The sequence below is a fragment of the Xenopus laevis genome, chromosome 1L, assembly GCF_017654675.1.
Source record: "Xenopus laevis strain J_2021 chromosome 1L, Xenopus_laevis_v10.1, whole genome shotgun sequence".
NCBI lineage: Eukaryota > Metazoa > Chordata > Amphibia > Anura > Pipidae > Xenopus > Xenopus laevis.
In genome coordinates this window covers 198,565,682-198,580,955 of record NC_054371.1, presented here as the reverse complement: position 1 = coordinate 198,580,955, position 15,274 = coordinate 198,565,682, and the positions used below count along the sequence as shown (strand labels likewise).

General features: G+C 40.2%; 1 pseudogene; it reads right to left on the bottom strand.

Annotated features, from left to right (window-relative positions):
• Window positions 1–481: 481 nt before the first annotated feature.
• The window catches only part of LOC108695680, a 31,856-nt pseudogene continuing 17,063 nt past the window's right edge, over window positions 482–15,274 (bottom strand).

The window sequence follows — 15,274 nt, the reverse complement described above, 5'->3', positions numbered from 1 at the left end:
TTCTTTAGAGAATGTTTTTTATTCAGGTTTTACATAAAGACAAACTCCTCCACCCCTTTTAATAACTCTGTCCCTCCTAAAAAGGGTGAGATTTAATGTTGATAAATGTAAAGTCATGCACCTGGGATGTAAGAATCTCCAAGCCACTTATACCCTTATGGGACTGCACTAGGCAAATCCATTATGGAAAAGGATCTTGGAGGCCTTGTAGAAAAAAACTTGGCTGTAGCGAGCAATGCCAGTCAGCTGCATCAAGAGCAAATAAGGTCTTGAGCTGTATTAAAAGCGGCATTGATTTGCGGAAGGAGGTGATTATTTTTCCACTGTATAGAGCACTGGTAAGGCCCCATCTAGAATATGCCGTACAGTTTTGGTCTTCAGTGCTCAAACAGGACATTATTGTATTAGAGAGGGAAATGAAGGAGAACAGGGTTATGGAAGATAGATCATAGTACATAAGTTGATCCAGGGACTGGTCCAACTGCCATCTTGGAGTCAGTAAGGGATTTTTTCCTCTTTGAGGCAAATTGGAGAGAGAGTGAGAGAGAGAGACAAGGTTCTCCCCATATAGTAAACACTGCCACATGTAGTAAGCTACAGCCTAGTCTCCCGTGTTCAAATAAATCAAAGCAGTTTCTTTGGAAAAATGAGCAAATACTGCCATTTCTTATTTTTGAGTTTTCCGGTTTGTTCCATAATTTGGCACCTCATAAATATGATTAGTTCAAAAATCAAAAACAATGCAGCCCCAAGTCAAGACAAAGCCCTCTACATTACATTAATATGTTCAAAGTTGTTATTCCTTCACAGTAGGGCTGAATGGTAGTGACCACTGCCAGAGTAACATGAAACTCTTCGCTTTGGGATGATTTTCTTTCATTGCGTTGAACATCTCAAGATCTTTTTCGTCCAGCAGCCACCCATGCATAACTAGACAGTTCAGGCTGTGGAGCCTGGACACACACTGAACCAAAGCTTTTAGGGTTAAAGGATCAGTTTTATGCTGATATGTGTAGATTCTGTTAATGCTCAACTCGTTGATAATTGGCAGGTTGTCCAAGGTTTGGAAGAAAGATCTCCATCCCGACTGGGTGATATCATGGTTAACAGCAAGATTTAGGCTCTGGATGTTTCTTAAATGTCCGGCTCTGGATGCATTTGCTAGAAAAGAAATACAAAATGTGCACAAATTAGAAATGGAACTAAGAAGTTGTAGATATTTAACAGAAATCTATGAACAGATGATATAGCAAAATATTTATTTTTGTTTCGTTTTCTTGTAATTATGTATTGTTTTATATTTTGTACTAACAAATTAAAAATTGGTTGGTGTGCTGCAATAATTACAGATATATAAGAGCATGTTAGTGCACAAAAGCTCATGCCAAAATCCACCATGTCTGCAGGTTTGCAGATGGAAATGCATTGGCTGTTGTGCTCCCTGTGTGTCACTAGTATAAAGGGGCTATACATGCTTATAAGACTTTCTTTTAACCAGCTCCACTTTGAGTGACTTCTTTTCCTCACCTTTGCCTGATACAGGGTGCTGTGCAGGGTCGGACTGGGCCAGCAGGACACCAGGCCGGCCCAGACCCTCCCGATCTGCTGGGCCACAAAAGAAAACAACATGTGGCATGGCACACTGGCGTTTACGCATGCACACGGGGGGGGGGCCTGGGAGTTTGGAACCCGGTGGGCTGGCAATGCTCCAGTCCGAGCCTGTTGCTGTCCCTTTCTCTATCATTGCGAAAATGGGCACCATATTTCCTATTCCTGTTTTCTTTATATATTTTTCACTACCAACAACTTTATACTTCACAGTTTACTTAGGACTCACTGCCACCTAGTGGTCAAATTAATTATAAATAAACCATTACTTAACAATGCACATTTCACCCCCTTACTGGATTATCATAGTGTTTTATAAGTTTAGAAGCCTCTGTAATTTATTGCAGTCACCCTAAAGGTGAAGGAAGATAATTTTAACTTAGGTGTGCCCAGACTCCGCCAACTGGGCATATTTACTTACCTGATACCCCCAGCTGGTGCTCCTATCAGCAGAAAACTTCTACCAGCGAACACCACGGATCGATCGTCTTCATAGCTTCTTTGTTCTTAAAATTAAAATATTCTTAAAATAGCCTGCTTTTTTGTTAAAGTTTGACCATTCACTCTACTGCATATGTGTAGTCACAAGAGGAAAGAAGCAGTAAGAGGATCACTCAGTGGTGCTCGCTGGAAGAATCCCAGGCTGTTGCAGTTTTCTGCTGAGAGGAGCACCGTCCCAGGTGTTAGGTAAATAAATACAATCACTTGGGGGTGCCTAACATTTGACACCCCAATCAAAAAAAGACTTTCCTTGTCCTTTAAGTTTGGGACAGCAGCTGGTCACATGTTCGTTCTTCCTTTTCCTGTACAGAGTGTGTGAAAGACTAAGCCACAATTTTGAAGTGTGCTCTTATATGTTGATGTGATAACCCTAAGTAAAAGGTATTCTCTTCAGAGTGTGCCTGTGCTCTGGTTTAGTCTCTCACCCACATGCTCCAGTGAGTTTCCTGCAAAGCCTGTGTAATGTGCCTGGACAGATTTAATGAGGAACAAGACAGTCTCCCTTTCTGGGCAACTATCTAGAAACTTATATAACCTGTGTACTATCAGTGTTAAATTGAAAGTGCTTTCACGTGCAATACTTCCATGTTTCAATAAAGACTTACAATTTAGCTGAGCTCACCAGTACAGCTATATTATATAATCACATCAGATGCAGGAGGCAGACACACTCAGACTTTTAGTAAAGGTTGCTCTCAAGGAGGCTTAAGGTAGGTACACTTTTCTGGATATCTACTTGTAACGGCTTCACAATCACAGCCCCGTTGTTTGATTTCAACACTTGTTTGTCTGTGACATATCTGACTTTAACATGCCATTCCTTCTGTTTCTTGCCCAGGTTATTCTATCACCAGTTAACTTACCGAGCTCAAGCAAACTGCTGTCATTTAATGTGTCGTTGGTGAAGTGAATCACCCTTAGATTTGGAAGATATTGGAGCTGCAAGATGATTGGTATTGCCATTTCTTTTATTGCATGACCACTGGGGAGCTTCAGTTCTTCCAGCTGTCCCAGGGATTGTAAGGCTTGGACTGCAGGGGAATTAAAAGATATAGAAGAGCAAATAATCTTCTGCCTGGGGTTTCCATTTCAAAGCTCCCAGCGGAAGTACACACAAAAAGGACTATGCTTTGGGAAATCAATACACGTGTTTTAAATGTGTCATCGCTAAAATATTGCTAGAACTTTGCAATCCATAAACAGATTGCCATCCCTACAGATAAACGCTCTCATCCTCACTAAACTTCTTTCTTAAAGGAAAACTATACCCCCAAAATGAATACTTAAGCAACAGATAGTTCATATCATATTAAGTGGCATATTAAAGAATCTTACCAAACTGGAATATATATTTACATAAATATTGCCCTTTTACATCTCTTGCCTTGAACCACCATTTCGTGACTCTATCTCTGCTGCCTCAGAGATCACCTGACCAGAAATACTACAACACTAACTGTAACAGGAAGAAGTGAGGAAGCAAAAGGCAGAACTCTGTCTGTTAATTGGCTCATGTGACCTTACATGTGGTTTGTATGTGTGCACAGTGAATCTTACGATCTCAGGGGGCGGCCCTTATTTTTTAAAATGGCAATTTTCTATTTATGATTACCCAATGGCACATACTACTAAAAAACGTATATTATTATGATAATGGTTCATTTACATGAAGCAGGGTTTTACACATGAGCTGTTTTACTCAGTATCTTTTAATAGAGACCTACATTGTTTGGGGGGTATAGTTTTCCTTTAAATACTTTTGGTCTTGTTATTTTCTCAGCTTCTCTTGAAATGCTCACAGTATGAGTATGAAATGAAGAAAAGCAAAGCAGTTATGAATGAATTAAATATTAATATTTCATGGAATATTAACAACTGAACTTCTGTTAGTAGCTGCATCTTGAAGCTGGTTAAGTACAGATTTTGTTTGTTGCTTATGGGACAAGTGATCTATAAGAAAACATGGTGTACATTCATACCAAGCATCTGTCCTGTGTCCATGTCGTCACAAAGCAGTCTTTCTATATCCAGAACTTTAAGATGTTTCATCAGCGAAAGTACAGAGGCTGAAAAATATGTATTAATTGTTATTAAGTGCACTTTCCTTCATAACGTTGAACCCCAGACACACACATATACAAATATAAAACATTATAAGGTTATTTAAAGATGGGAGCAAGGTGCAAATTTAAAAAAACATGCCAAACAACTCTTACCACTCCTTAAAAGAAGCCCAAAAAGTTGCACCAGTCTGCGAATGGAGCATCTGCTGGCACTCAAAACGAAAGGCATATGGGTGGGACTATAAGATATAGTCCCTGGCATTTCTAGTACACAGAGGCTCAAACTGTCCCCCACAGGCCTAATAAATACTGCAAGATGCCATAGACACTATTTATTGGGCTTGCAGGGGGTTTTTGGGGCTCTGTGTGCTTGAAATGCCAGGGACTATTTTGAATTCCAGTTGGGGCCTGCCAGACACGGCAGCGAAACCTACACATAACTAATCCCATATGATGTTCCTTGTGTACATAGTCCATAAAATAAAATTAACCCCATCTTGGTTCCTCTGTTAGCTGCTCAGGAAAAATTTATAGTAGTTTCAACTTGCTTCAAATTGCTACCAACAGTGCATCTTTTATGTTTGGTTTGTGTTTAAAATGCAAAATAAAAACCAAAAAAAGTGCAAAAGCCACTAGGGCACCAAGCTACTCTGTATACAGCATCTGACTGGGGGGGGTCTGGGCCCACTGGGGCTGCCACATCAGTGCCCCTGCCCCCACCCCCATGGGCTTCCGTCCCAGACAAAAATCCCCATGCGCTCTTTTATCTGTCTCACTCTCTAAACTAGCCTACAAACCCAATTTTTAAGACAAATTTTGCAGGATACCTTACCTAAATGGACTATTCCATGGTCGGGCACACATATTCCGTGCAGATGAATTTCCTGGATTTTGTCATTTTGAGATACTGCAGCCATCATTTTGTCGAATTCTGGACAGATAGTGCAGTTCAGATGAAACGAAGTCAGATTTGAGAAGCCTGCCAGAAACTGTGCTACACAAAGAGAATAAAACAAAATGAATAAAAGATAAATATACCTACAGCAGAGCAGATATATATATCTCATATATGGGCATTCATGGGCCTATATAAACGTGAACACACTAAAATTATACAAGGAACCGGAACTACAAGATTTGGGCAGAGTAAACAATAACAAAAAAACAGTACTGGAAGGAAGCTGGAGAAACTAATGTATTTGCTGCTCTATCAACAAAAAAAGTTTGCGTTTGTTCCTTGAACTAATGTTAAATGTTAACTAGTGGGAAAATCTAACTTCCTACATTAAATCTATGAATTAATTTACTATAGTTCTATCAATCAATTTTTTTATTTTAGCCTCGAATGCTGCACGGTCATTAAAAAACATGGAGATTTGCATCCAAAATTGTGATTTGCAACCTGCACTTGTGCTTGTAAATGACCCTTTTATAAAATTGTATTTATTATTTTACAGTTAATTAAGGACTGGAATAATGTGCTTTTATTCTTTAATTTGCACAGTTAAAAATAAATAAATTTTACCTAATCGAGATGAATGTGTTTCCATGCTCACTTTATTAAACATCAGTTTTTCAAGACTGCGTAGATTTTTAAATTCTTCTGGCAATATTCCAATGACTTCGCATTCTTCTGACAAGTCCAGTGTCAAATTCTTTAATTGCCTCAAACAGTCCATATGTCTCATAATATGTTCTAGGGAAGTGACAGTATCAAGTCATTGAATACCAGTAAGAATATTGTAGATAAAATATTAAGGAGCATATTGATATATATAATAGCGAGTGAAAATCCAGTTCACATATTTCTGACTTCGCTATAGATACAGGTATGGGATCAGTTATCTGGAAACCCGTTATCCAGAAAGCTCCGAATTACAGAAAGGTTGTCTCCCATAGACTCCATTTTATCCAAATGATCCAAATTTTTTGTCTGCAATAATAAAACAGTACCTTGTACTTGATCCAAACTAAGATTTAATTAATTCTTATTGGAGGCAAAACCAGCCTATTGGGTTTATTTAACGTTTTAGTGATTTTCTAGTAGACTTAAGCAATTAAGATCCAAATTACGGAAAGATCCCTTATCCGAAAACCTCAGGTCTTGAACATTCTGTATAACAGGTATCACAGAACTTGTTCAATTGTCTAGACTTTTAAACTAATTCATGGGAAAATGTATCTTTAACTTTAGATCAATCACCGCACTCACTCAAACAACAGTAGTAACAGTTCATACCTACCTGGAGCCAACATGCGAGATATTTTAAGACTCTGCAATGAAGTCATGTGCAAAATCAGCTCTTGCTCTGCAGAATTCAGTTCCGTCTGGCGCAACTTGAACTTTACAAAAGAATCTTTATACATTTCAATGCAAGCACTCAGTCTTTCAATGAATCCTGGACTATTGGTTATCTTCAACTCGATGTGATGAGAAAGGTGGAAAAAAATCATAAGATTATAAAAGGCCTTTTCCCATCCAGTAATGTTCCCAGTGACTTTGACTTTTAGCACATCAATTCTGTGGTTTCCTGGGCTGAAATCAAAAAGAGAAAAGTCTGCCATATTTTTATGGCGGTAATCTTTCATCTGTGTATGAGTTTCGTTGACTAGTTGGAACGCCATAGAATAGTCCTCCTCAACCGCTGGAATACCCCATTTAGAAGCAACAGCCTCTTTGCATGTCAAAGTTAAATTAGAGGCTTCTGTTTCTCCCGCCAGAGATAACTGTAGGCTTTTAATTAGTGAAAGCCCTTCAGGATAGTCTTTTAGAAATCTAAAGAAGCACTTGTTGGTAGAGGTGAAATGTACAGTGATTACTTTTCCTTTAAGAAACTGCAGTATAATGGGAGCACACTTAGCAATTGAGTTTCCATCATATGCTACTTCAATAGAGAAAATAAGCAACATTTGTGTCACTAACAAAAGACGAAACCCCGTTGGTCTACTGCTTACGACAGTGAGCATTTCCTCCACGCTAGTTAGATTAGGATGATGTTCAAGGTGAACCTTTGTGTCTGACTGACAGTCAAATGCTTCATTATTATCTAGCAATGCAAACAAGTGGGAGATGATTAGTGAAGCTGCTGTAGGGGAAAATAAGCAACAGTAGTTCAAGAAATAGTGGAAACGTCCTGCAAATTTTAATAAGGTGTTAACTTGCTGCAGGTAAGAAAATCCTTTTTTCTTCTGAACTTCTTCAGGAGATTCCAGAAGATCACTCATTCCTTTGGCAGCAAGGAACTCTTGGAAGGACGCATGGAAGAAGCTGTAACTGGACTGCAGCCTCTGCGATGTGAACTTGCTGAGAAGTCCAGCTTTGAGAACCTCATCAGTTTTAACACCAGCTGCACAGAGATCCTCATTGGTGAATTGAAACTTGGACTGAAAGAGACCCGTTAAGGCAAGCTCTCCACACGTGGACACCAGCTCTTCTACTTTCTCTTTTTCGTTGGGATGTTTTAGAACGGTGTGCATTAAATAGGCCTTGCAAACTGACAGTTCGCTGGACATTTCTTCATTTGGACTCTGCACCCACAAAACACAAAGACTAAGTGTAAAAAGAGGAGTCTTTAGTGCAGCTTGGAATGTTTTGGAAGATATCAGCTCTAGCAGGAACTTCTCTAGAAGTGGCATATCATGGGAGAACAGTTGTCTACAGATGTATATTGAACTGTACAAAGGGAATTCTTGGATACTCAATACGCTTCTTCCATACTGGCGCAGTTTTCTGCCCTGGTCCATGCGCACTGTGACTGCCAAGCTCACTCTGTTCCAGTGATTGTTTAGTAAAAGATTTTCTATAGCTTCGGGCACAAAGTCCAACACACCATAATTATCTACAAGGAATAGGACCTGGTCCTTTAGTTGCCCAATAAGTTCTCCCAGAATCTCTTCTGTTAAACTTGAAGCTGGTCCAATCAGCTGTTTGCAAATAATGTCAAATAATGTTTGTTGTTTGTCAATGAGTGGAAAAGATATATAAAAGACCAATGTGAACCTGCTTAACATGGGGCAGGTCCCTGAAGCCCAGAGAATGGCTATCTTCCTCAGTAGAGCTGTTTTCCCACTGCCGGCCTCACCTTCTATCATGGTGATATCCCTCAGGTCTGACAGAATATCAGGTAATGTGAGCTGCTTCAATGGCCGATTTCTAGTATCCTTTGTAGTGACAGATATATCTGCAAACAGGGAATTCAGGTCTAAGGAAACATGGGAGGAATCAGCAAAGGGTAACAGTTTAGAAAATTTTGCATCACAATACACATCCATCAGCTGGCTCTGCAATTCTCTTGCTTCATAAATCTATTGTGGAACTAGAGTCCCTTGGTCTGAAAAACAATACATTTTAATTAAATGTAATATTATATTTTTTGCAAACATAAACTAGCAATTTTATTACCATGCAAAGCTGAGCTCAGTGAATAGAAACAAGTTAGTCTAAAGGTTAGTATAATATGCACTTTATATAGATAAAATGACCCAGAAATACCATTATTATCCAAAAGCGCTGACATGTTATTTCAGTATCTTAGTGATTGAAAGGCCTATGTCTATGTATCATCTACCCCTGCCTGCAACTCAGCAGCACTATATTCATGGGGCAGATGCAGGTCAGAGCACTCCATTTTGGCGAGCTTTCGCTGCAATTCTGCAAAAAGCATGGCAGGGCACAAATGTGCAAACAACATGGTGGGACTGTGCTAGTTTATTGCACTTTGCACCCCGCCCTGCACTTGGTGAATAGCCCCTTAAAGCGGTTGTTCTCCTTTAAGTGAACTATTAGTATGATGCAAAGAGTGATTTTAAGTTATTTAGCTTTTTATTCAGCAGCTCTCCAGTTTGCAATCTGGTTGCTAGGGACTAAATTACCCTAGTAACCATGTACTGCTTTGAATAAGAGACTGGAATATGAATAGGAGAGGGTCTGAATAGAAAGATGAGATCAGTGACCCCCATTTGAAAGCTGGAAAGAGCCAGAAAGAAGAAGGAAAATAATTCAAAAACGTTAAAAAATAAATAATGAAGATAGACTGAAAAGTTGCTTAGAATTAGCCACTCTATAACATACTAAAAATGAAATTAAAGGTGAACAACCCCTTTAAGTTCCCTCTGATATTAACTCATCAAAGGCTAGGGTCAGTTTTTATCAGGGCTTTACTTTAATCATTATTTCCACCATGAAAAGTCCATGCGGTTATATTTAGTGTAAATAATAAAGCATACAGTAACTTCTTAAAAGTGTTTCTTACAGTGGTCAAAGTACAAACCTTAGCATCATACACTGTACTACCAGGGGATTATAGTCACTTACCTGTCCTCTATGCTTAAACCTAAACTTACCTTGAATTTGATGACATTCCTGTCTCTTCAACAAATCCTGTAAAACAGAATGCAGAAAAGCTATTTTCATTGCACTCTCTGGCTCTTGAGGAGGGTGTAAGCTCAAAAATAAAATTGACTAAATAAAGGAATGCCATTTCTAAGCAACAAGTTATTTGTAAATGGTATTGACATTAAAAGCATTATCTAACTGTCATTTCTGCGTTGTGTCTGACTTCAACAATTTAGCAAAATTCAGCCTTTAGTGGTCCCTCACAGGTTTACACTTTGATGGAGGCTATAGAATTGTTTGCCTATTAGGAAAAAATGTGAGGTAAGGGGATACCTTTTATTGGCTGAGTAAGTAAAAACTGCAAGCTTTCCAGATGATAGTATCACGTCTCTTCTTCAGCCTTAAGGTGGTGGCACACGGGGAGATTTAGTTGCCGGTGATAAATATTCTTTACTGCGGGCGACTAATCTCCCCGAAATGCCTTCCCACCTCCAAGAATGTGAATCCTAAACAGGGTGGCATATGGGTCGCTTCAGTTTTCCAAAGTCAACTAAAGTTTCATTGTGAGGATACTGAGGGAGACTTCGGAATACCGAAGCGATGCTTATCCCATCAGGGATTCCCATTCTTGCCGATGGGAAGGCATTTCGGGGAGATTAGTTGCCCACAGTAGCGAAAATTTATCGCAGGCAACTAAATCTCCCTTTGTGCCACCACCCTTAAAGATGCTACATTGTATGAAACTGGACTGGAAGACATTGGCTTATCAATATCTAGACCCATTTATAATCCTACCTAGTGGCCTTTATCTTGTATTTTCACTTTTTCATTGTCTATTCCCAACTTTTGTAACCCTTGTAAACCCCCACCCTACTCTGTCTTGATTGGTTTAAATGTCTTCCAGTCCAGTTTCATACAATGTAAGACCTTTAATCCGGAAGAAGAGGTGTAATACTATCATCTCAAAAGCTTGCAGTATTTACTTACTCAGCCAATAAAAGGTATTACTTAACCTCACATTTTCTGCAATTTCTCATTGGCTCACACGATACAACACCTTTTGCCTACTAGGGAAAGTTCTAATTCTAACCTGGGTCGTGAGATTGTGAAGCTGTTTATCTTTGGCATTTGTTGGTTTATGCAGAAAGGTGCACCTGCAACGACAAGCAGAGATACGTGTACTGTACATACAGTGGAGAAAGACGCCTTGCATAGGAAGGGGAGACGACCATCACCTGCCATCCAGTCAATCAATTCCACTCTTGGCATGTGGACAAGTGTAAGAAATCCATAGAGAGACGCACTTTTATATCACCGGATAAGTACAAGAGACTTGCCTCTCATTGCAGATGTCTTTGATAAAACTCAAAATTTATTTGATCATTTTAAAAACATGAATGCAGTACATACAAGGAATGGAGAACGGACAGGAGAGTGCACAGCTCAACGCATTTCATGACTGTGCTAGACACTTCATCAGAAGCCAATGATGAAGTTCTGATGAAATGACTAGCACAGTCAAGAAACGCGTTGAGCCGTGCACTCCAATGCCCGTCCTCCATTCTTTGTATGTACTGCATTTGTGTTTTTAAAATGATCAAATACATTTTGAGTTTTATCAAAGACATCTACATGAGACGAGAGGCAAGTTTCTTGTACTTATTCGGTGATCTAAAAGTATGTCTCTCTATGGATTTCTTACTGTATATACAGAACAGCTATAACTTATCCAGCGCATAGGAAACATTCTTTATTCTTTAGCAAATATTCTTATGCAGGCAGCTTACTTTATTAGCTTTGGTTTTGGCTTGATTTTGCTTGTTATATACAGCACATCACTAAAATTAGCCTCATCTTCCTAAAATATTCAGTTTCATGAGAATATTATACAGCCTTGGATATCAATGATTGGACTAAAATAACAATATAACATAGTCTAACCCAATAAATGACCTGCTAACAGGCAAACCTAATCCCATCTCAGAGTCTGAGGGATATAGGGTGAGAGGAAAAGGGCCCTGAAACAAAGCCAAAAGGGTTAATGACAATGAAGGGACATGACTGTGGGAAGAATAGGGCCTATGGAGAGTTGGATTATGGGGTTTGTAGTTTGAGCTGGGATGGTAGGAGGGGTGACAGATGGTATAAGAAGGGGGGATAAAGAAAAAGGGGCAGACAATTTTGTACCTGAAGTTGGAGACAGCTCCCTCCAGCCCTGGGGTTACGGAGTCGAGGAGAAAATTATGACAGTGATGGTTATATAGTCGCAGCTAGATGGGGGCGTGGTGGGTCGCACTATGGGCAGCCAAAAAGGGGAAAAGAAGGAGGTAGTTCAAGACAGAGTAGGCCGTGGGGGGCCAAGCCTGGTTCAGTGCCACAGCTTGTGGGTGTGTTGGGAACTAGTCTCAGGTTTGAAATAAAGGCAGCATGTTACATTTTATGTGTTATATGCAGCCAGCAATGGTTTATGTATGTGTTTGTAGGGACCCATAGGTATTTCATGTCCCTATGGCTTTAAGGCCCTACCCTTTTCCCTAGTTACTAGACAAAAGCCTATGTATCCATTTGAGTTTAAGCTCAGTGTTATTGGCCAAGAGGTGTAATGACAACTTCCTGCCACACTGCAATATAGTGTGTGTACCTCTTACCTTATGGGGTAGAATCAACTTGCTAAAAATGGTCTTCCTACCTAAATATCTGTACATCCTACATAATTCCCCTGTATATATACCCAAAACTGTTTTCCAGCGCATAGAGCAAATCCAGTCCTCGTTTATATGGGAAAAGAAATCCCCCAGATTCTCTAAACTTAAATTAAAAGCCCCGCTCAGTGAAGGGGGACTGGGATTCCCAGACCTATTCTGTTATTTCCTGGCCTCGCAGCTGTTTTATATAGCCTGGTGGCTTGTACCAGACCCACGCAACCCCAATCTTAAATTGCAAACTACTTTGGCTGGCTCGGTCGATTCCTTAAAATATATACTGTATCGGAAATTATCAGACTTACCAGTAAAACATCCAGTCCTTACTACCCCCCATAAGGCATGGACAATGGCCATGCGAACTCATCGCCTTTCCAACCCACTGCTTACAAAGGATCTCCCACTGTGGGGCATCTCACACTTGCCCCACTTTGAGACACTCCTAACTTACATGAGATGGCCAAGGGCTGGAATAATGACGCTGGGGGATGCAGCGCCGGATGGACAACTCCTCACTAGGGATCAAATGATCCAGGCACACCCAGGGGCGCAGATTAGTCACATGGGCTATTTGCAATTTCGACACGCCTTTGTGGCACAATTTACACCTAGCAGAATGGAGTTGGCTTTACCTCCTGTGTTAGAAATATTGAAGTCTCCATCTCAGAAAAAATTGTTAACCAAATTGTATAGTAATCTGCTCTCTACATTTCCTTCACCGTTTGCCAGGGCATACACAATGTGGCAGACCGGAATTCACGATCTTATACAGGAGGAGTGGGACGAATCCACCTCTACGGCATATCAATATCTCATTGCAACTAGGGACAGGTTAATTCAATTTAAAATAATACATCAGCTCCACATTACACCATTAAGGCTGAGTTGTATGGGTGATACAAACAAAGCGTGCTGTCCCAAATGCCAACAGAGGGAGGTGGGATATCTCCATATGATATAGGAATGCCCTAAGATGAATAGATATTGGAACAGAGTGATGACCCATATACAAGAAAAAACGACCTTCCCCAAAATAATGTCACCACAAGTCTGTGTTCTTGGAGTTATCGACGAGGTGACCCCCTTTAGAGCAAAGAGAGACCTCTGGCGTAGCCTACTGTATTATGCTAGGAAAGCGCTCCTTATGAAATGGATGGACCCAAAAGTACCCTCCTTACAGTTTTGGTTGGACCTTATTAATAGAAATCTTCTGCTGATTCAGATGACATTTCTAGCTAGAGGGTGCCCCGCCAAATTTGAGAAAACCTGGGAGGAGTGGACGGAGGCCAACTCCTAGATAATAGGGCTTTCTATAGTGGTACACAGGCTCGTGTCAGGTGACAAATTTAGGTGCACCTGATTTCACAATGTCTCTATGCATTTATTACTCTGTGCTTCTTGTATATGCTATGCATTGTGTACTGAGATGAGGTCTAATATCTCTGCTATTATACTGTATTTTGTGGAATGTACCTGATACCCCCTTTTTTCTCCCTCCCCCCCCTTTTCTCTTCTGTACCCCCCCCTAACTTGAAAACAAAATAAACACTGTTAAAAAAAATATATATATAGTGTGTGAAAGGAGTGGCCTCTTCCTCTTTGGCCTCTGGGTGGTGATCCAGCTGGGAGTGCCCAGGGGGACTGAGTACAGCTAGGCCCAGGAAGGCCATGTGCTCTTGAGAGAAGAAGTCAGGGACCAGGAAATCCCATGAATGAGGAATAGTTACACTAGGGCAGACTTGTCATAGTCTCTCTAGGAGAGAAAGGTAGATAGGTAAGAGAGAAAGAGCAGCTGAAGCTCCAACAAGGATTTGCAGCAAGGAGAAGCTTCCCAGAGGCTCTGTGTGTTGCCTCCAGTGCAGGGACCTCAGTGAAGAGGGTGTTAGGTTAGCTGTCAGCTTCCTGAACAGTGCACTGGATGGGAATGGTGAACTGAATACTGCAATTGCCAAATGGAGTCCTTCCTCAGCTGAATGCCTATTACCTGATGTGACTGTGTGTCATGTGCTAACACCTCATTTGTAATCGTGAGTAAACCTGGGGATATTGTCATTCAGACTAATAAACAGTTTCTTGTTTGCATCATAAGAACCTCCTGGCGCCCAATCATTCTGTATGTTTTGTATGCACAGTAGCCTGAGTGTTGTATTTGCACAACACCTTAGAGAGAATGCTTCCACTTAGCGAAGGCCCTGATCCTGAAGTGTGAGTCCAAATGTAACCATGTTCTGCTCACTAGCTGGAAAGTGACTTATCTGTGGTGTGGATAGCCCAGATTAGCGTTACATGTTTATGTATTGGTTAAGAATATCATTACGGGTGGTTGATAATTTGTATGTTTTAAGGGATTGTTATTTACTGTTAGGGGCACATTTACTAAGGGTCGAAGTGAATTCGAAGTGAATTTTCAAATTCAAAAACTTCGAGTAATTTTTGGGTACTTCAACCATCGATTAGGCCAAATTCGACTTCGACTTTGATTCGAATTGGAAAAACGTAGAATATTCGACCATTCGAAAATCAAAGTACTGTCTCTTTAAAAAACTTTGACACTTCGCCACCTTAAACCTGCCGAATTGCTATGTTAGCCTATGGGGACCTCTTAGAACCTATAGCCAACATCGAATCGAAGGATTAATCGATCGATCAAACTATTTTACTTCGATCACATATGGCCATATTCGATCAAAAAAAACTTCGACTTCGAATATCGTACTACTGCAATTCGATGGTCGAATTTCGAAGTTTTTTCACTTCGAAATTCGACTCTTAGTAAGTGTGCCCCTTTATGTGTAATAAAAGAAGCTGCGGCCTTTCCACCCAGATTATTGGTTGGTTACTGTGGAAGAAGAAAAGGGCCTGGGCATTGAGGATCCACAAGTCAAGTGAAGGATGAATAAACCAGTGGAATAACTGATAAAGATACTTACGCTGGATGGAATTTCTTGTGTTCTGAATAAGGATCATCTCCTGGCTCAAAGGAGTTAATACAGACACCACATGTAAAACACTTCACTGTATCAGTTATTCCTGTGTTAAAAAATAATACTTAAGAGCATTGCACT